The 23,174-nt window shown below is 50.3% G+C and overlaps 1 long non-coding RNA gene across 18 annotated transcripts in view; it reads left to right on the top strand.

Moving 5' to 3' along the window:
- Nucleotides 1-23,174, top strand: part of LOC119352991 — a 42,758-nt gene that overhangs the window by 14,019 nt on the left and 5,565 nt on the right. The gene's annotated exons all lie outside the window — the stretch shown is intronic.

The following is a 23,174-nucleotide window of genomic DNA, read 5'->3' as shown; positions in this document are numbered from 1 at the left end:
TATCACCAATCCATAGTCCGTCGTGGAACTTGATCCTGCCGATGTCGAGTTTGTACCCTTCCTCTTGAAGACTACGCACGACAAGTGCGTGGAGTAGAGTAGTGGCATTGGCGTCCATGGTGTAGGAATTGCGTACCTCTTGAATCCATGCGTGCTGACAGCTGGGCATAGCGGTCATCGTGAGCGGATGACCCATGTTGACAGAGAATTCACCGCCGTATTGTTTGCCCCATTGGCACCTCAAACAGAATTGGAGGCCACGAAGCTTGGCCACGGGCTTGCGCTACAAGTCGGACCCGAGGTATTGTTCTCCCAGAGTACGAAGGCTCATGTGGTTCGTGAGGATAGTGAATTTGCCCCGTTGCAGGTAAGGTCGCGAGCAATCCACGACTATCATCATGGCCAAGACTTCCTTCTCGTATAACGTAAGTCGACGGTTGTTGACACCCAGAGCGTGACCGAGCAAGGCGGTTGGGTGATCATGTTTCATGAGCACCGCGCCGGTACCTGTGTCACAGGCGTTGGTCTCAACACTAAACGATTGGGTGAAGTCGGGAAGTGTGAGCACAAGGATGGTTGTCATCACCTACTTCTATTCTCGAATGCCGACGTCGCTGCATTGGTCCATAGAAATCCCTTATTGCTGAGCAACACTGTCAGGGGGTTTGGTGATGACATTGCTGTTTATAGCAACTAGCAAGAGCATAGGTAACTCTAATTGGGACTCTTTATTCTGGGCTGTGATAGATGCTACTGGCTAGGTTTCACCCCTTATTTATAGCTGAAAGCAACTAGTACAGAACCACCTCAGTGGCTTTCTTACAGCCTAAGACATCTTGACTTGATCCGACTGACTAACAACCTAGGACACATACTTGACTCACTAGCTTACTACCTAAGGAGAACAGTTGACTCATTCACTGACTGCTGCAAGGATTACTCTAACAATTCTCCCCTTAATCCTTGCAAACCAGACTTGAATTCATTTGGACCATCCTAATTCTAGCACGCGGCTCATGGAATTTCACCCGCCCTATGCTTTCGTTAGAGTGTCAGTGAGTTGGTTTCTGGTGTTGATGTAGTTGGCATTGACACTCCCATCCTCTAAGAAGTCCATGATGAAATGGTATGTGTTTGATGCGTTCGTGGAAGACTGGGTTCTTTGCTAGTGCCAAGGCGGACTTGCTATACACCAATAGCTCGACTGCCTCAACTTCTCTCATATGGAGTTCAAGCAGCCGAGCCAACCAAGTCCTTGTGTTGCGGCAGATGTGGTAGCCATATACTTTGCCTCACAAGAGGACAGCGCCACCACTCACTGTGCTCACCAAACTACCACCAAGAGCATCATGCCACTCTTGCTCTTCCTGGTGTCATTATCACCAACGAGGTCACTGTCGCTGACCAATTAGCCGCGTCTCTCCAATCTTCCGCTTGGAACACAACCAAACAAACAAAGCACCGAATAATCAGGAGAGTGATCAAAAAGACACTCAAAAGGAATGCTGCCATGCAGAGCAGCAGATAGTTGAATATTGATGAGATAGGTGGAAGTGAAAACAACCTTGGTCCAAAAGTGTGGCGGAAGGCCACGTGGAAATACAAGTTGCATATTTCTTAACATGGTATTAGAGCCCTAGCTAAAAAAATAGCATGCGCAACTTGTGCTGCTTTGATCCAATCTCGCGCCGCCATATTTTTTTAATATGTGGCCGTCATGTCTCTCCTTCGCGTGCATCTTCTGTCAATGCTACCATGTCGTTGACTACCCCCACATTGCCGACTAGTCCGCCGCCCGCCAACTCTTCTGCAATCTTCACATCGCGTCGGTCGCTGACCTCACCACCTGCCGATTCGTTCGCGCCGCCAAGTCTTGCAATGTCCGCCTGTTTGCACGATCCGTTAGTTGCCGACCTCACTTCCCGCTAATCCGCCGCCCCCTTCCACCAGACCGCTGGCTCCATCTGACCACTGGCTGTGACGACCCGTTCGTTCTGCCTCCGTCGACCGCTTTTCTCTTGTGGTACGTGTCGCCCGAGGCAGCCTCTTGTGCTCTTGATTTGATCGGGATCGGATTGTGCTCCTGATTTGATTGGGATTGAGCATTGACCCAAGCCGCCGCCGTCACGCCTGTTTGGACGTCTCGGTTGATTTAGCAGATTAGCTGATTAGGTTTAGGTAAAACAGGTACAATTTCTTCGTCAGGCTATGTCGCTATCCCTTGTTGCCCGGTGATTTTGTATGGTACTAAGTACATCGAGTTCATTGCCTTCATGTGCATTCATATGTGTGACATTTGTCTCTAGAGTGTCGCACCCCGGCTCAGAGCAACCGGATTACCTTGCATTGACAGCCCAGAGATCAAGTCTTCTGGCAACACACAACAACTTGGTACAGAAAACAACCTCTTGGAATACGCCTCCACTTGTACCGCTTCGGGCGCGAGTGGTGAGGCTGACAACGAGCCCCACACGTCAGGTCGGGGGGGAGGGGCAGAGAGAGAAAATAGAGACGGGCGGCGCTTTGCGGCGCTTTCTCCGGCGAGGAGAGCTCGGCGGCCAAATCGAGAGGGATGGGTGGATAGAGGAGACGCTCGCGCACTTGCCTGTACCCGTGGCGTGGCTAGACGGACGGGGTCGGAAAGGGCTTCTACAGCGGCTGCAGAAAGCAGAGCTCGCCGGAATTGAAGAAGACGGCGATGTGAGGCTGCACCAGGGGCTCCTACGGGTTCGGACGGCACCAGTGGGCCACTAGTGAGTCGCCTGAGGAGTTGATTGAGCTCGCGGGCACTGGAATGAGGAGGAGCTGTAGGGATCGCCGGCGAGCTCGGGTCGGGGACGACGGCCAGAGGCCTGCCCAGCCGGGCTGCGGCTGTGCTATAGGTTTGTTGAGGTTGGGTGATGGGCTTGGAGTGCTCGAAGAGGCTGGAGGGGGTTAAAATTTATAGGCAGAGGGGGGAGGGGGTCTCGGCTCCGCCGGAAGGGTCTGGAAGCGGCGCACGGCGACGAAGAGCGCCAGCGGGGAGGGGGCAAGGCTTTAGAGCTCACGCGGGCACTGTGAAGCTCGAAGACGAGCACAAGAGGCGGTTGGGGAAGAAAACAGGGGCACAGGCGCACTGTGGCTTTGGTCGTGACGTGCCCGTGCTCGCTACGGCTGCTCCGGCGTCAGCGAGCGGCAGAGAGGGGTCAAGGGCGATGAGATGAAGACGGTGGCGCGGTGCGGCAGTCGTTGGCGAGCTCTGAGACGAACAGGCGCACGGACTCAGCACAGAGCGCATCGGACGCGTTGCCAGGGCCGTGTCCACACGCGGTCACCACGCGAACTATGCCAAAACGGTGACCAGAGGATGCCAAACCATGTCTAGTGTGTTGTCCGTGTAGTGTTAGGTCTAAGAGAGGAGATGGCACACTGCCAGGCCGACCAGATAAGACTAGAGCTACTCAGTAAGTTTCTGGACAGAAACTTGGGCACCAAGTGTGGATGGCTTCTAGAATGAGATTAGGGCAAATCTTCTGGGGTTAAGCTTTTCTTAGGAGGGTAATGAGGCTCAGGAAAAATCAGCCTCATTGGATCAAGGAAAAGTATACTTGTTGTAGAAACTGCATTTTGAGGTCAGAACAGAAATGATTTTCTGTAGCAAAAATATTCCGGAAAGTTATGCAATATTTTTGCTCAGGGAGGTGTGCCAAGGTCCAAAGAATATTTGAGAATTTTCTCAGATTTTTGGGAGCAAGAAAAATGGGGGTTGCTTTGGAGCAAAGTTTCTGAATTGGATTTCAGAGAGAAAAATGAATATTTTTCTTCCCTGGGTTATTTTGGGATTTTTCAGAGAAAGAAATGATGATTAAGAGATAGATGGGTCACTTGGGTGAAAATCAAGGACATGCCCAAGTGTTTAAGTCCATTTGAATTGATTCAAAAACTCCAAATTCAAAGCAGAGGCAAAAGAAGTCCGGAAAAAGCTGTCACACTTAGCTGTTAACTCATGGCCATATTTCACTTATGGAGGCGCTTTGTGAGATTCGTGCGAAGGAGACTCGCCTATGTGGTGCTGGTTTACTTGAGTTGCACTAGCTCTTTCCCACTCCAGTTTTCCGCCACTCCTGCTCTCTCGTGGGGGTGAAGAGGATCACTCTTGTACTCGTTGTGGCTACTGCAGCAAGGATGGTCACTCCGAGTCTGATTGCTTCTTGAAGAACCAGCACAAGTGCAAAAAGGCGCGCTCATCTTCTTCTAGCACATCTGCTTCTACTTTGACACCCTCAACCACTGCCTTGATAGGATATTATTAGACTTCAAGTTCTTTGACGGGTATTGTAGGTTCTTTGACTGATGCTTCTAGCACTGAGCGATCACCACCTACACAGTCAGGCACATAATCGTGGTTTTTGGATTCATATGTCTTTTGATTGTTCCACCTTGTCCTTTCTTAGATCTCTCAATTGTCTTGTTCATGTCCTTACTGACGAAGCTAAATCCGACAGATCTTTGGTAGGGGGAACCAGACTAAGTGTCTAGGGTTTACCCAGGTTCTACCCAGGTTCAGGCCCTCTGAAGAGAAAAGACCCATGTCCTGCTTGCCTTTATTGCTTTTGGAGGCAGTATAAAGTACAGATGATCTACCATAAGATTGTTGTGTGTCCTCTATGAGCCCTACTCGGTTTAGATAAATACGGGGAGGGAGGGGGGGGTCTAGGGTCCCTACATCCTAGTTGACTACCCACAAGGAGAACGAGTTGTAGACGATTCCTGCATCTTGGAGTATATGACAAGTCTTCGGGAAACTTCTATTTATTCACCATTGGCTACCTGATGTGGCCCTCTCTGGAACTGACATGGGGGATCCTTGGCCCGGCCCACCAGGTCGAGAGATGACATGGTGAGAGACCCCCTAGCCGGGACACAGTCAGCAGCTCCTGAACCGGTCTTCAAGTCTGGACGTGCCTCGGTTCATCCGAGTTGTTCTTCATCATCGGTCGTCAGTCTTGAAAACTAGTTCAATAAACTCATCTTTTGTACCCAAGTTTCAGTTGTCGGATTTTATCTGAGGTGTTTTAGGACCACCTCGGCCTTTGACAAGCGTATGAGCGTATCTGTACTGAACCACACGTCGGAAATATCCCCGTGCAATCACTCCTTAGCTGTGAAGTACTCCTGCGCTTGGGACCTACCGATGATCTAGTGTGGCTTTATCAGCACGGATCAATCTTATCAATGGGCCAACCTAGCCACGTGGCGCTCTTGACTTGATGGTCAACATGACATCAGAATGTGGGTCGATGGCCCACCGTTGTCACGTCCATCAAAAAAGGGATCATGTGCATCGATACGTGTGGTAATTAACAACCATTCCTTGATTCCCATGCGTGATTAACGCCCAAAGTAAGGGAAGCGGGGAGGTTTATTGCCATGCGGGGCGGATATACTGTCGCTGCTTCGCGTGCTACTCCCTCTATAAAAGGGGAGGAGATTATTACATTTTTGTCCCGCCTCTTGCCTTCGTCTTCCTCCTAGAGCTCTAGTGCCCTAAGCCCTCTGTCTTGCATCCCTCGCTTTTCCCTAGTTTTAGCTTTCCCCGCACCACAAGGCCGGCGGTCGGGAGCAGAGACAATCTATCATTGTGGGTAGTGCTGCAGCCTCGTCCTCCCAAGCAGCGGCTGCAACCAAGGGGGAGTGTAAGTCATGCACAACATAGCAGGGCCAGCTGGACTGGCTCTACGATGTGGGTTTCTTGCCGCGACTAGAGGTCGCTTATGCTCGTTCGGGGTTCATCGCCATTGGTCATACCACTTCTCAGGAATCCAGTCCCAACCCTTAAGAGAACGAGCAGGTATGCTTTGTTTCTTTTCTTATTCGTGGTCTAGGCTTTCCAATTCACCCCTTCCTAAGGGGTCTCCATTTTTATTGCCTCCAATTACATTACCTATCGCCGAATTCCATCCTCCACATAGCGTGTTACATTGCGCTTTGCGGGGCCTTTGTCGGCTGCATACCATACTTTGGTCTATGGCACAAATATTTCTGCGTCCAACTGCGAACAAGCGACGCCGCTTTGCTAAATTGCGACGGTTTCATTATTTGTAGGGTAATCGGAGCGATGTAGTTATCTGAGGAGATGAACAAGAACTAGGAAGAAGAATGGTTTTACCTTCCCGACGTGCCACTTGAGGACCCTCCTCGAGGCTGGTATAGTTACTCTTTCCACACCAACTCAGCCTAGAAAGAGGTATTTCTAGCGGCTGAGGAGCCGACTTTACAAAGATCTCAATCTGATCTGATTGTGTATAATAGTATTAAGCGACTTTGGGCTTCGACCTCCTTGGCCAACAATGACCAACTTGGAGTGCTTCCGACGTCAGTCACTGGCCGATGTAGCGGTACTTTGGGGTAGGCTGACAAGGAACGGTCAGAGAGCTATAGGGCAAGTGTAGCCCCTAGACGGATGCTAGGGGTCCATAGACAACCATTATCTAGTCTGGCGAAGGATTCAGATGGCGAAGCCAAGCCATCTCATCGTGGTCTTTGGGAATACTGATGACCCATGCGAGTTTTAATGGCTTGCTTAAGTCAAGTACTATAGTCATAGTGTCGACTCGTTCTGTGTATTGTGACAGTTAGCGTTTGGCTTCACACACCTGAGGTGCTCAACCGTTAGAACTGGTGGCACAATCGCAGAGGTACTCACATGCCACTATACCTGGCCATCCCTCGGGCTGGGCCGGGCTTTGGGCCAGGCCTAACCAAGCCTGATGCAGAAAACTCAGGCCAGGCACGGGCGTCAGGCCTCAAAATCAGGCCCAAGACCGGCCCAACAATGTAAAAGCCCGCCGGGCCGGGCCTCTTCGTTAAATTGCTAATATGGTGGGTCCGAGCCCGGCCTGTCGACAAGGTCGGGCAGGGCCGGGTCAGGCTTTTTCGGGCCAGGTCGGGCCGTCCTTGTCGGGCTGCCCATGGCCAGGTCTACATGCAACCCTTAGCTAAATTGGCGGAGACGTAAGGGGCAATCTTTATTTAATTTTAACTAAAAGAGTGAAGAGCGAGCTAAATCATAATTTATAAGAAAGGAGAAAAAAAGATAGAACTAGCTATAAAAGTGACGGAGCAGGGCAATGTTCCATGTGTTTGGCCCCAGATGGCGTGTTTTTGCTTTTTGGATCTGATATGCTCCTCCAGTGAGGACCTTGTCGATGATGAACGGGCCCTCCCATGGTGCAGACGACTTGCCCTTCCCTGTTTTATAGTAATAAAGTCATAGGACAATGTCTCCGATGTTGAACGTCCGACTTCACACCTCCCAACTATTGATAACGTCAAAGCTGTTACCGGTATATGACCGACCTTGCCGCTGCCACATCTCGTTCCTCGTCTAGTCTGTCCAAGTCGTCCTGATGCTCTACCTCCGCCTCTCGCTCCTCGTATTGTCGTATCCGAGGAGCATCATGCATGATGTCATTGGGGATACACCAAAAAAACCCGGTGCATAGTCTGTAGAGCGGTTAGGACGACAGAGTCGAGTTCTTTGACCCCTTTCTTGTCGGCCTTCTCCAAGATCGCACCAACCTCGATTTTATGCCATTGAGGACTAGCCCGTTGGCTTGTTCGACCTACCCGTTCGTTTGCGGGTGGTAGACGGAGGTGTGGTCAAGCTTGATGTTGTACTTACTGCACCACGTCTTGACCACGTCTGTTGTAAAATTGGACCCGTTGTCCACGATGATGTTCCGAGGCACGCCATACGATGATGTTTCGAGGCACGCCATAACGATGAACCACCCCGGATATGAAATTGATAACTGCCCCAACTTCTGTAGTAGCTACCGGTTTTGCCTTGATCAATTTTGTGTACTGATCGACCATGACGAGCAGGTATTTATTGCCGCTTTCTCCCTTATGGAGAAGTCCAACCATGTCCAACCCCCAAACCGCAAACGACCAGGTTATCGGGATCGTTTTCAGGGCTATAGCCGATAGGTGGCTTGCTTCGGCAAAAAACTAACACCTTGTGCGTGTTGTGACTAAGTCAACTACGTCGGCCCTGGCCGTGGGCCAGTAGAAGCCTGCTCGATAAGCCTTGCTTACCAAGGTCCAAGGGGTTGCATGATGACCACACATGCCAACGTGAACCTTGTGTAGGAGTTGCCATCCTTCCTCGGGAGAAATACAACACTGGAAAACCCTAGTAACGATGCGCTTATAGAGCTCTCCTTTGTGGACGACGTATGAAGCGGCACGTCTGACTATTCAACGTGCCTCCATCTCATCCTTGGGAAATTCCTTTTGCAGTAGGTAAGCGAGGATGGGTTCCGTCCATGATGCGATGACAACCATGATTTTGTGAGTCGACGAGTTACCTCGAGTTCCAAGCCCCTAGTTATGACATCATCTGGTTCTATAGTCATTGGGACGACAATGTTGGGCTCTGGGCTCCCTGTTTCTTTGGGCGGTTGCAGCTCGTCCAACCACTTGACGGATGGTTTAAACAACCGCTCGAGGAAAGTATTATCAGGCATAGGCTACCGCCAGGCGCCCGACTTAGCTAGTACATCGGCAACCTATTTGCTTCCACGCTTGACATGGTGAAACTTCAAGCCCTCAAACCAGACGGACGTGTGTATGACGGCGTTTCAATAGGCTGCCATACTTGGTTTCTTGGAATCGAAATCGCTGTTGCTGTGGGATATAACCAGGTTTGAATCACCTTGGACCTCTAGATGGCGAATCCCATGGAGACGACCATCCGAAGACCTTGCAGTTGTGCTTCGTCTTTCAAAGTGTTGTTAAGAGTCGGTGTACATGATCTAGAGTATGTACTTCATGATGCTACGCCAGCTTCATAGTGGTGGCAATGAGGAACGACCGATTTGGGTTGCCGCAGACAGTGATGATACGTTTGGGCCCGGTCATCTTCTTCCGCAGAGAAAAGACCACATTTTAACCCCAAATTAACCACTCGGTTTGATTTATAACCCTCGTCTTCGAAAATGGTCGGAATGCACCCTCTACTTACCATAAAGTTCAAAACACAACCCTGATTTCATCTTTTAGCTAATCAACTAGTTTCGACCAAAGTCAAAGCTGACTAGGCATGCCAACTCAGCTGCCAATGCCATGCAGGCATCTAGCTGAGTCTCTCTCTATTCATTTATTCTCTATCAAGCCGTGACCCGTGCTCTCAATGTCTTCACCACATGGCACGCCTCACTCCCCCCACCCCACCCATGGCCGCCACCAACTTTGTTGCCGCCGAGCGGCGACCGGCGGTGGCGCCACACCACCCCCATGCGAGGTTACATTCTTCTCTCAGTCCCTCTTGTTAGGGAATATGCACCTTGTATTCCCATAGGGCCATAGGCCAGTATATATACATGTACATGTGCAAGAAATATGCAGAAAACCCCTTATACAATGGGGTAAATACAAAAGGCTACATGACTATATATAGTACTCTAACACCCCCGTCAAACTCACGGTGGATGAACAACACTGAGTTTGGAGAGATAGAATCCAGGTTGCGCTCTAGTCCGGGCCTTCGTAAAGAAATCCGCCAACTGTAACTCGGAAGGCACATATTGAAGAGCAATAACCTGATCTGGCACACCAGCGCGCACATGCAAAGCATCAACACCAATATGTTTGGTGAGCTCATGCTTCACAGGGTTGCGCGCAATGCTAATAGCACCTGTACTGTTAGACAAGAGCATAGTAGGTGTAGTGATAGAAACACCAAAGTCCTGAAGTAACCATCGTAACCAACTCACCTATGTCGTCAAAAGAGCCATAGCTCGCAACTCAGCCTCTGCACTCGAACGTGAAACCGCACTCTGCTTCTTCGTCTTCCAGGCAATGAGAGAACCGACAAGGAAAACACAATAAGCAGAAAGTGAACGGCGATCCGAGGGATCACTAGCCCAGGTAGCATCCGAATAGGCCTGAAGCTGTAAGGAACCGAATCAAGGAAAGAACAGGCGGTGAGAGATCGTGCCCCGAAGATATCGAAGAACACGAAGGAGGTGACTATAGTGAACCAAAGTGGGGGCAGAGACAAACTGACTCAGAATATGGACCGGGTAGGAGATATCAGGACGAGTGACGGCTAGATAGACAAGACTCCCAACAAGATGACGATAACGCGTCGGATCAGGCAAGGGGTCACCATCAGTATCACGAAGGTGAACATTGAGCTCCATAGGAGTCTCAACAGTGCGCTCATCAGTAAGAGCAGCACAAGCAAGAAGATCCTGGATATACTTTTCCTGGGAAATAGAAAAGCCATCAAAGGTAGAAGAGACCTTGATCCCAAGAAAGTAGCGAAGAGGGCCAAGATCAGACATAAGAAACTGCTCACTAAGACGAGCCTTCACAAAGGCAATATACTCGGGGTCGTCACCAGTGATGATCATGTCATTTGTCATAGAGAAGAAGAGTCCGACCACGAGCTGAAAGATGGACAAACAACGCTGGACCATGAGCACTTGCTGAAAAACCAGTGGTAGTCACCACAGAGGCAAAACGCTAACCAGGCGCGAGGGGCTTGCTTAAGGCCATAGAGAGAGCGACGAAGATGGCATACCATACCATTAGGAACAGAATACCTAGGTGGGGGGTGCATGTAAGCCTCCTCACGCAGCTCACCACTAAGATAGGCATCCGTAACATCAAGCTGAGATACAGACCAATGGCAAACAGAGGCCATGGCAAGAAGTGTGCGAACAGTGGTCATATGGGCCATAGGAGCAAAAGTCTCATCGTAATCACGGCAATACTCCTGCTGAAAACCACGAGCCACAAGACGAGCTTTGTAACGCTCAAGAGAACCATCGGAGCGAGTTTTAACCTTGTAGACCCACTTACAAGTGATTGGACGAACACCAGGAGGAAGAGAAACAAGGTCCCACGTGCCGGTATGCTCAAGGGCAGCAAGCTTCTCTGCCGTCGCAAACTGCCATTCGGGATGAACAACAACTTGACGATAAGAAGTTGGCTCAAGAACAGCAGCACCAGCGCTTGGAAAACCAAGGCGATCAAGAGGCGGAAGAGGACGAGGACGCAAGCCATAAATAGGCTGAGAGGAGGAAGATGGCACATCATAAGTAGATGGCTCATCAATAGATGCATCCACAACACGTGGACGGCGAGTATAATACTGAGGAGAAGATGGAAGAATCCGAGGAGGAATCTCCAAGGTAGACTTAGGAGATGGAGATGAAGAAGTCATCGGGGATGAAGGTGTAGAATCCGATGACAAGCGAGGTGAGGAAACCATGGGAGAGGGTAACGGTGGGTCTGCAATAGCCGGAGAAGCAGGGGTAGCACGACGAATAGACAAGGGCTCAACAGGGGTGATAGGTGTGTCGGGAAAAGTGAGGAAAGATAGATCCTTCACTGAAAAGGTCGAGGAAGATGGCTGCGGGTAGAAGGGACGAGCCTCGTCAAAAATCACATCCCGAGAAATACGCACCCGACGATCGATAGGATCCCAACAATGATAGCCCTTATGCTCATCACTATAGCCTAAGAAGACACACTCAACGGACTGAGCGGTCAGTTTGGTGTGTTCACGGGGGGCAAGAACATAGCAAACACAACCAAACAAACGAAGCGCCGAATAATCAGGAGAACGATCAAAGAGACGCTCAAAGGGAACACCACCTTGTAGAGCAGCGGATGGCTGAAGGTTGATGATATAGGTGGAGGTGGAGACAGCCTCGGCCCAAAAATGAGGTTGAAGAGAGGCGGGATCATAAACGCACGAGCCGTCTCAAGAAGGTGATGATGCTTTCGCTCAGCCACACCATTCTATGCGTGAGCACCATGACAAGAGAACTGAGAGAGAGTCCCTTGCTCAGCAAGAACACCACACAACATCTTGGAAATATACTCGCCCGCGGAGTCAGCAAGAAACACACGAATGGGCGAAGAGAACCGTGTGTGAACCATGGCAGCAAAACCCTTGTAGATGGACAAAACCTCACTGCGAGAAGTCATAAAATAAAGCCAAGTGTAACGAGAGAAATCATCTATGAAAATAATATAGTATCGATGTCCCTCTTTCGAAGCGAAGGGAGTCGGACCCCATACATCGGAATGGACTAAATCAAAAGGACGCCGAGACACTGACTCACTAGTGGGGTAAGGTAACTGAATCTGTTTGCCAAGCCTACAACCCTGACACTCTAAAGAGACATCTCCTGAGACAAACCTCGACGAACTAAAGACGACAAACGAGAACCATAAAGATGACAAAGTCGATGATGCCACTGCTGGAAGGAGCCGGTAGTTGAAGCAACAGAAGCGGATGAACTGGCGATAGTGGTGACAGCGGAAGGAACATGAAGCTAGTCTAACTAAAGACCCTGAGAGTCACGGCGGCGAGGGCCAGCCCCAACCAAAGTGTGTGTGCGACGATCCTGAACAGAACAAGAGTCAACGTCAAGAATGACGCGACAACTAGAATCAGTAAGTTGACCAGCAGAAAACAAGTTCATGATAACTCAGTCGAGGAACATGTGCCACATCAGGAACATAACAAGAAGTGGTAAGATTGCCTTGACTAGCAACAAAAAGAGAAGTACCATCAGCAGTGAGTACATGAACAGGAAAATCAAGCGATCTAAGAGAGGCCAAATTGGAAGAATGAGAAGACATATGAAAAGAAGCTCCGGAGTCCAGAACCCATGGGGATGTACCTGACTGTGTAGTGGGTGGTTGCTCAGTGCGGAAGCATCAGTCACACAACCTGCAGTACCCGTTGAAAACATGAAGCGGCAAGCTGACGCTTAAGTCTTGGAATATCCTGCTCAGTCAAGGAAGTGGCTGAAGATGTCGAAGTAGAAGTCCTTGAAGATGATGTCCGCGCCTTATGCATGTGGTGCTTCTTCTGGAAGCACTGAGACTCAACATGACCATCCTGGTTACAGTAGCTACAGTGAGGACGAGAGCGACCCTGACCGCCAGTAGGAGTTGGCAAGAGCGGCAGAGCACTGGAGCAGGGAGTAGTCGGTGCAGCATGCGGCAGAGCAGGAGCTCGAGTAGCAAGCACAGAGGGAACCTCAAGTAAACCAGCACCACATAAGCGAGTCTCCTCAGCATGAATCTCTGAAAGCGCTTCCATGAGAGAAATACGGCCATGAGAAAACAACTGAACGCGCCGGGGCTCAAACTCCTTACGGAGCCGAGATAAGAACTCGTAGACACGATGAAACTCCGAATCAGCCTGCGCAGCCTGGCAACACTGACAAGTATGACAACCAGCACTGCGGAAAGAATCAGGCTGGCGCTAGATAGCAAAACTCTGTGCATAGAAATCATCAACAGTGGAGTCACCTTGTTGAAGAGCATGCTCCTGGCGGACCACAAACAGGTATAAGGCATCACCAGAGGGCTGATAGCGCTGACGAAGACGGGTCCACATCTCAAATACGATAGGGAGGCCCAAGAACAGCTGCGGCACGAGCATCATCATCAAGCCACGGAGTATAAGCAGACAAAGCCGCATGATACGTGTGAAGAGCCTCCTCATAAGTCAAAACCTGCTCATCATAAGCACGAACGGCAACATCATCAGCAAACTTAGCTACATCCTTCGCAGCCTGAGTAGCATCCGTAGCAACAACCAGTAGTGTTGGCAGAATATGGGCCACGGCAGGAACCGGGCACGACGGACAGCAGACCTCGCCAGAAAGAACGCCTCATAGACGAATGACACGCATATGAATGCGCATGAAGCCAACTAACTCGATGTAGTTGGTGCCACAAAAAATCATCGGACAACGAGGAACTGCAACACAGCCCGATATGGACATTTTTCTTTTTTTGATTTTTTTGGGAATCACCGGGCACACAACAGTACAGAAAGAGGGTCCTGACGGCCAGCCGCAGTTAGCGCTCGCGGTAGCAGCAGATGGATAGGACAAGAGCCAGCAGCAGGGACGGGATCCTGTGAGGGCGACAGAGACGAGCCGGAGGTGGAGGAATCCGGCGAGGGGCGGCCGGACTAGACAAGTGCGACTAAGATCGGTGACTGGCGGCCGGATCTGGCGAGGGGCGGCCGGACCGGACGAGGGCGACAAAGACTAGTGACCGTATCCGGCGAGGGGCAGCGAAAAACAGGGCCGGCTGCGGAAGATCGATCGCGGTCGGAGGCTCTTGTGGCTGGCCTGATCTGGATCGATCGCTGGAGGCTGCGATCTAGACGGGAGGGAGTTGAACGGCAGTGTCACTGCAGGGAAGGAGAGGAGCGGCCTTGGGATAACCGGCTGCTACGATGGAGAGAAAAAGCAGCGGCGGCGGCCACGGAGGATCAATAGCACAAGTTGCAGCATGCAAAAAATTGACCTAGCTCTAATACCATGTTAGGGAATGTGCTACTTGCTGTATTCCCATAGGGCCATAGGCCAGTATATATACATGTACATGTGCAAGGAATATGCAAAAAAAACCTTATACAATGGGGTAAATACGAAAGGCTACATGGTTATATATATAGTACTCTTAACACCTCTTATCCTCTAACCCAAGCCCATGGCGAGCTGTTGCTGCAGCCGACACCGGGTAGAGGGGATGGACCTGCTCCTTTTGCTGGGATATACGACCAGGGCAGCCTCCACCTTGACGGCCACTCCACCGCCAAGGCTGGCCCCTGCCTCCACGCCATGGGGCCTCCGCTTGCTCTATATCTTATCGGCCCGACCCCTCTCGATTGCATTTGCAGCAACACCCTATGTGGCATCGCCCTCTCCTACCCGCGCCTCCATGAAATGGATGCTGACGCCCTCGCCTCGAACAGAACAATTTACTCAGTGCTCAAGGGTGTATATATACACAAAGCACATGCATGTACTCTAACTAACTCTAACTTCTGTCGTAGCTATCTCCTAATATCTAGCTGCATGGGATCGTGCGCACATGTATATCTCGTCCAGTTACAGAGATGGGCGCCATGTTCACATGTAGACGCATTCCAACACTATCCACGGGGAAGGACACAGCTGGCCATCGTTCGGTAGGGAAGGGCGGTGCAAGGGAGCAGCGGGAAGTCGTGGAGGTGGGTGGGCTCTCGACTGAGCGGTTTGAGGCACGCGTCATGCAGTCAGGCGGTGTGGGGCATGTGGGCGAGCCAAGCAAACCGCGTGGCCGCTAGCGGACAACTCTGGAGGTGGGTAGGCACGTGGCAGGGGCAGTGCGACACGCGTGGCCTACGGCGAGGAATGGTGGGAGGATGGCGAGGAAGATAAGTGATGTTTAGAGGGGTCCATGAGCAATCCCATGAGCGATGATCTGACTATCATTAGATCCCTTGTTGGTAGAAGATGAAGTAGGATGAGCCATAAGCTTATCAGCAGCGAGCTTCTCAGGAGCGATTCCGAGCCGACCACCAATGCGTTGAATATCACGCGAGTACGGGGTAGCACACCAGACAGAGCAACATCTTTGTCAGTAGCTTGGTTCAGGCATGGAGAAGGCTTCGGCATTGCAAACAGTCTTCCGCTTCTTAGAAGGACGAACAAATGGCTTCTTCATCAGGCTAGGCTTGATCACAACAGGTGAGTTCTTAGAACCATCATGAAGAGCACTAAGCCGTGCAGTGTGACGAACCTGAGACCCCACCAGAATCTTAGCATTAATAGCTCCAACAACTTTATGAGACCACCCTTTTGCCTGCTTCACTGGTACAACATGCTTCACTGGTAGAACAAAGAAAGTGAAGTTCATGGGAGCGGGAACATCCTAAATGGGGCAATCAACAACACCAAAATCAAAACAGAGCGAGTAAGCCACATGTCTCTTCATTGGAGAAGAACGTCTGATAAACAGAACTCCTCTGCTAGAGCTTGACACAAAGCGGCAACTGAAAGGCCATAGCATCTCCACTAGGATCTCTTGGTTAGCACAATTGGACCAACATGAGACATAAAGATCGACTGAGGAACTTTGGCAACCCACATGAGTGGCATCGATCGCTCAAAGTTGCGCTGAACTGCATCACAGGAGGAAGAACCGGGCCAAAACTATAATTACTCGGCCAAGCTGAATCACTGCCTGAACAACTCGAGGCTAATACAGAACCAAAGCACTGTGCTATTGTGCCTCAAGAACACCATTGTTGATTGAATTAATAGAGCCATCCGAAACCTGAAGATCCATGGATTCTTGGGAAGCCTTCTACACAACTTGTAGCTTGTCTTCAACCTCCACATAATCCTGCTAGTTGTGGTTATTTGCAGGTGAGGGAACGTCGTTCCACCCAATCTCAGGAAACTCTGGCATAGCCCAGTTGTGGTTATCAAAATGCATCTGCCCTAGAAGTGAGTGAGGGTTACCCTTAAACGGCATGAGATCCTCATTAACCGGAAAAACATCTGCAAAATCAGTAGACAACACATAGACTGGCGTAGTCCAAGAAATCCTGGTTTCTCCGGAATCCTCATAGGCTCATACTCGATATTCCATATCTTTAGGAACAAGTGAAGGAGCAGGGAAAGAAACATATGCCAAAGTGTGTACAAGCCTAGGATCATTCTAGTAGCAGCCATGGAAACGTCAATGGTATTGATAGCATTTGAGATGTACTCTGTGCGACGGCAATCCAACAAAATTGAAAGGATCATTATCCAACCACAACGAAAACCATGTGTAGCCCTATAATTGATCCCTTCATCATGCGGAATAAATCTGACAAAACGACTGTTCCCCAAATTGAAAGGAGGATCATCTACCATAGTATGCCTACCCGCAGGGCTACGGAATCGAAACAGACCGACACCTTGAATCCATGGTTGAGCATCTAAAACATCCCTCCCTAGATTGTTAACAACAAAGTCACAACCAAATTGCGGAAGTGGTGCACTTCCTCGGGAAGCGGCGATGGTTCGACAATGGTGATGGCGAACTCCTCATGCCTCCTGTTCGGCACCATGGCCGGCAAAAAGAAAAATCCAAGGCAGCCAGAGCGGCCCACCGTCAATGATGTTGAAGCCTGGTGGTGCAACTCTTCAGGATCAAGCTCGAAATTGGCCATCTGCCCGAGAGGATTAGACGTTCGAGGCAGCGGAGATGGCGAAGAGGGCAAAGGAGGAGGTGACAACTTGATGGGACTTGACATTGGTCGAATAGCAAGGCTTTGGTGGAAACTCGAGGCGTAGGGCGAGTTAATCCTGGTAGACTGACTTGGAGAAGTTGCATTAAGCTTGAGGACCCACCTAAAACCCATGGCAGGTGCAGATATTGTGCAGGATTTTGCTTTGTGGCCTTTGTGAAAACAAAATGACATTTTATGTGGTTGGTGCATTAGACAGAAAACCCATGGCAGGTGCAGATATTGTGCAGGCTTTTGCTTTGTGGCCTTTGCGAAAACAAGATGACATTTTATTTGGTTGGTGCATGAGACAGTAAAATGTGACATAGAAAAACACTTCTGCCATTTCCAAAACCGAAAAGCAATATCATCCGCAACTGATTCCAAACCATTTGAATCATCAGAACTAACAACAGCCTGAGAATTATCGACAGGTTGGGCTGAGCCCAATGGGGAAGCCACAATGTCGGGAGTAGCAGGATCCGCAGCATTATCAGATGGGTCAGGGGACATGGCCCGCTCAGGCGAATCGGTAGCAACAGATGGTCCGGGACCAGCGGGAGAAGAAACCACAACAATAACATGTGGGCTAGAGACCGCACTAGGCGAGACCAAAAATTCAGTAGATAGGATGGGAACTGTGCTAGGCAGGACCACAATCTCAACAGATGGGACGGGAACAACGCTAGGCAACCATTGTTTCAAGATAAGAACTCGGGGTTTGAAATGGAAGGGTTCCCGCCAATCACGAGGGAAGGCTGATCAGGTTGTCGGAAAAAACCAAAAGTGATGTGCGGCTTGCCTTCGTCCACTAATGAGTGACCGACGGTCAAGGAGGAACCGCCAAACGTTCCTAAGGCCGAAGATCATAGCCGGCCATAAGACATCCATCAATTTTAGCTTGAACAACCGTAAAGCGATAACCTTTCTTTTGGGTTTCATCTCCATTATTGTGGCTGAGTTTTCACGTTGGCTTGCCAAGCCTATCACAATCCTCCTCCTTCACCCGGGCTTGGGACAACATAGAGTGGCTGAGATCTTATGGGTTTCACCTCTAGCCTACCCCAACTTGTTTGGGACTAAAGGCTTTGTTGTTTTTTGTTGTTGTAACCGTAAAGCGATAACCTTTGCAAGCAGTATACCCTTCAAATTGTGCAAAAGAAAGCTTAGAAGGACTAATAATGGTCCATTCAACATCACACTCTTTCTTCCAAATGGCAAACTCACGTACCCAACTGGGTCCTCCCTGACCCCAAAGATGGAAAAAACATTTGAATTACGGGTAAGAGTAAGACCGAAGATCAAGAATGATAAAACCAACCTGCTTGCACGAAACATTGAATGAGAAGACCCTTTCCTTAATGCATGAGACCGGTAGATCAATCACATAACCACCAATAGTTGCTTCCAAGTAGCCGCCACCTTCATTTAGACGAAAAGAGTGCCGGCTGAATGAAACCACCATGGTTAAATGCCCAGACTCATCTGAGGGTTGGATCATAGATCCATAGCAATCGTACACCTTTTCTGCAAAGGCCGCACCAGGAGAACAATCCAGATCCAAGGTATATCCCATATGAGAAGCAATCCAAGATGGTAGTCTACGAGAAGCCCAGAGAACACCGAAGAAGAGATGACCAGAGAGGGTATGGAAAGTAGTGGCTAGGGGTGGAGATCACCGGAGGGGCGAGGTGGGGTGTTAGGGAGGTGGAGGCGCCATCCTTTTTTACTCCTTGTTGAATAGACCGTTATCCATAACTCGGTTGTCTGATTGGCAAGAGCAAAAGCTGAATGATAGCTTGCACATCAAAGGATTTCGGCACAAAAACAAAATGGAGAAGATAGCAAACTCAAGTGTTAACTTAGCAGTAGTTTTTCCAATTTCTACTCAGCATTTTGGGGGCCTTCCTTGCTACACTTTAATCTACTCTATATGTGCTCCCAGGGGCAGTACTTGACAACATGGAAGGCATATGCCTGGATGATGGGAAAAGGCGTTTGTACCTTCACAACCACACCCTCATCATCGGCCAACGTCGACTAGACGACAACTTGCACGTTGGCGTCTGGATGGTGCAACACCAGTAATGCTAGCACCATCCAAGGCCCCTCGTAGGCAACCGATTGTTGCCACCGGGGAACTCGAAAGGTGCCTGCTTCAGCTTGTTTGAGAGGGCAAAGATGCTGGTGGTTGGCTGCTCGTCCGGCCAGAGGGTGGCGCACACCTCTTGCATCGACGCCTTTGCCATCTTCAGCAACTCGACACCTTGGCGCATGCAACCTGGAAGGGCCATGATCTCATCCTTGTTGACAACATGACAAGAAGGCATTGAGCGCTTCAAGCGTCGGGTTGTTGAACTTCTGAAAGTGGAGCGCAGCTTGACTCACCTTGTTCGCCAGGCCTAGGAATGCATCTACAGTCAATCAATATGCAAAGAAATCAGACAAAGCGAAAATTCTAGAAGGATTCGACAAGAGTCGCACACATACCCTCCATCGCCTGCCGGGCCACCTGGATCTTGGCCTGTAGTGTGGGCTTTCTCTCCTGGGTCCTCTGGACGGCCTGCTGCAAGCTCTTAGCCATTCCCTTGTACGACTTCTGCTCCTTTAGGTCATGCAATGGTTGCGGAGGCCATCCAACTTGACCTTCATGTCGTCATGGAGACCTTTCTGGAGTAGGGTGTTCCCCGGAGCTCCTAGATGGTTGGCTTTTGGGATTCAGTGCTCTTCGTCAGCGTCTCAACAACCTTCTTGAGCGCCTCCGCTTCCTGAGTGGCTTAGCTGGCGAGTTGAATTGGTCCTCAAACTCCTTCTGCTCTACCTCCATCCTCTCTTTCGCTACCTCCATGGTGATGGAGTCGGTGAGCTACTTCCAAAGGTGAGCGATCTCATTCACGGTGGCTGCAGACACCAAGGATGTGTTTGGTTGACGAACCAAGTAGAATGGAATGTCATGGTTCCAATAGTTCCGTTCCCATGTTTGGTAGAGGCATGGGATTGAATGGAATGGTTTCATCTTGGTGTTTGGTTGAGGAGATAGAATGGGATGGATCTGATGCTATATAGACATGATGATGTTCCCTCTAGCATATATATAGGCATGATGATGGATCTGATGCCGCCACAATGCCCAGGATTGATCCCATCTGCCGTCGAAGAGTTCTCCGGCCCTAGCGCGTCTAGCCTAGTGCTGCACATCCTCTTCGCAGCTAGTTCGCTGCCGGTAGCTAGCCCAACGCCCCCGCCGATGGTAGCTAAACCAGTCGCCTTGGAGAGAGAGACGAGCTAGTGGAGAGGGAGAGAGAGAGAAACGCCGAGGATAGGGAAAGAGAGACGTTAGGAAGAGAGGGGGCATTGGCGGCTGTGAGGGAGACGAGAGATGTGAGCGGTTCCACGTGGTTCCTCCAATTTGGAGGAACATGTTGGTTCGGCATATCAGGAGAATATTCCCTTCCCAAGAATCAAGGCATTCCGGTTCTCCTCCCAACCAAACACGAGAACGAGGGCGAGGAATGGGTTGGACCAGTTCCATTCCAAAGGAGCCGGCTAAGCAACATATCGCAAGAAATAACATCATTGGAGGGGCTACTCCTTGTGGGTGCACTGCCCAAAGTACCCACATTAAGTTTGAACACCAAAAACAATTCAAATAACAATATATTAACCTCCATTGCAGGCTTCACCGTGTCGCTTAGCCGAATGGTTGACTCTTCCAAGGATCTCACCTTGGCTTGGAGGTCAGCTAGGTGTGGATCCGCTTCCCGCTCCACGTCGGGTCATCCATGCTGCTTGCCTTCGACGGCCGCACCACCACCGTCTCTCGGTTCCCCATTGTTCCCTCCGTCCTGAAGATGACACCACTCTCGTTTTGCCATTCCCCTCGTTCAGCTCAATGGAACCTGGGGCTTGGATTGGAGCGGTGGGTAAGGCGGATGGGACAACAACCGCAACAGGAGAAGGGCCTGACGTTGGCTCCAACACATGAGCCACCCTTCAATCCTTCATAGATGGAGGCTTTTGGCCTGCCGGCTCCACGTCCTTGGTGACTAGCGCTAGTATCCTTTGAGCTAGAGGACAGCATCTCAACGATCAACGAAGGGTCGCCGCTGTACTCGTGGTCGACTCCTTGTCCTTTGTGGCTGCGCCCAGATTGGTGGTCGACATTGATGCCATATCCAGGGATGCATCAGGCCCTGAGCGGGAGTCCAATATCGTCTCCATGACGTTTGACTTCGTTTGGTTGGACCTGTAGGGCGGTAGGGAGCGTTGTGGCTTCGCCTCTAGTACTGCCGTCATTGGCTCCTACGTGGTGACCGATGATGAAGAAGATACAGACGCATCCAGCGTTGGCACACTTGTCAATGGTGGCGGGGCAACACCTTGCCCCGCTGAGCCTCCACCTGTCTCCGCCTAACACCTTGGTAGTGTTGTGGGTGGATTCGGCCAAGCTTGGGTGCTGGGCTGGACGCCTCTTCCTTTGGTTAGACTCCTTTAAAGCCCGAGGGCATTACAAAAGTAGTGAGAACATGCCAGGTCCAAACCTCAACCACTAGATCCAATAGCAAAAAGAAGCAGAGTCAAGATGGCCTTCCCAGGAAAAACCTTCCCGACGGCATGCGTCCCGCACCTTGGTGTAAGCAGACAGTTGAGGAGGCCTGCATCGAGTCGGGGTGCATGGCCCTGTGGTAGGGACCGGGATAAGGTCATGCTAGCGGTGGCCTCGCTCTGCAACTTCTTTCAATTCGGCTCCGTGCATAGTTGTTGGGGCAAGTGCCCACGAGTCAGACGCCTCCTCGTCCTGGTCCCTCTTCATGACCCATTGAAAGCGCAACGTGGCTTCGTCATCTCATCATTGTCATCCGCTGCCTAGCTCCCTTACGGGTCGGCTGTGGAACCTACGGCGGACTCGTCTTCCTCCTTGTCTCTGCCGGCACAGCGCATCGAGCAACACCGAATGATCTAGCCCCACCATGTGCTTGGGGAGTTGAGGCATTGAGACGAATCCCTTGAATGCAGGAGGGGAAGGAATTGGAGTCAGACTCAGTCATACAAATAATGACAATCAGAAAAGAGGTATCGGTTTTGAACACTCTTCTTTGGCAGGTTTGCGAGTGAATACGACTCCATGCTGGACTTTCTTGGGACGTCCTTTGCCGGAAACTTCTGTAGATTAGCTGCCAACTCCTCCAGCATATTCAGCTCATAGTACTTCGTATCAGGTCGGGCCTTGTCCTCGGCGTCGGCGAATTCGTACATTGGGTACCAGACCCACCTATCTAGTAAGGTCCGTGTGAACACCATGCCACCCCATGTCATCTCCGTCCATGCCTCGTGATCTGTGTGAACATTGTGCTTTCGTCTTTCCTCTATAGGAATTCAATTACTAAAGCATGCTAATCTATGGTACGCCAGAAAAAAAAGCATGCTACCACACTAATACGGTCCTGGCAGAGCCTGTATTACACTATTGCGGTATCAAAATGTCAGATCATGAATACTTAACCTAGAAGATTCCCTAATAGTATAGAAACAATATAAGTTCCTAACTTTCTATAATAGTTCAAAAAATTGGTTGGTGATTAAGACTTAGATACCTAAAAAAAGTTCCCCTTGAATTCAAAAAAGATTCCCAAAAATGGATCCATGTGTATACATGGTATCAACATTTAATTTTGTTACTACTCATTGCTAATGAACTCGTTGCAGTGCAATTAGACAGACGAAAGACTAATGAATGGCAAACCTAAAAGATGCTACACGGATCTCAAAGCCAGATCTGATGGAAGCTGGAGAGGTGGTATAGCCCCCGGGTGGCAAAGACATAATAATCATCCACGAAGCCGCCAATGCCTGAACCAAGGACGCACCATCGCCGAAATCAGCTTTGTGAGCCCGCTGCAAAAGGCAAGGCGTTGTCGCCGTGGTGCGTCGACCGGGGACCATCCCCGTGCACCTTGGTCCTATCTCCAGTCCTCCACCCGACAAAGTCGAAGGAGAGTCGCCGGACCTGTCGCGTTGAACTATGAACCCTGCATCGGTCCACCACACCTCCCTCCCGCCGTCGTAGCCGCTGATATGGCGACCAACACCGGCGAGAACA

Source organism: Triticum dicoccoides, chromosome 2A (assembly GCF_002162155.2).
Source record: "Triticum dicoccoides isolate Atlit2015 ecotype Zavitan chromosome 2A, WEW_v2.0, whole genome shotgun sequence".
Taxonomy (NCBI): Eukaryota; Viridiplantae; Streptophyta; class Magnoliopsida; order Poales; family Poaceae; genus Triticum; species Triticum dicoccoides.
Note: the sequence above shows the minus strand (reverse complement) of the source record. Positions and strands in the feature narration are given on the sequence as shown.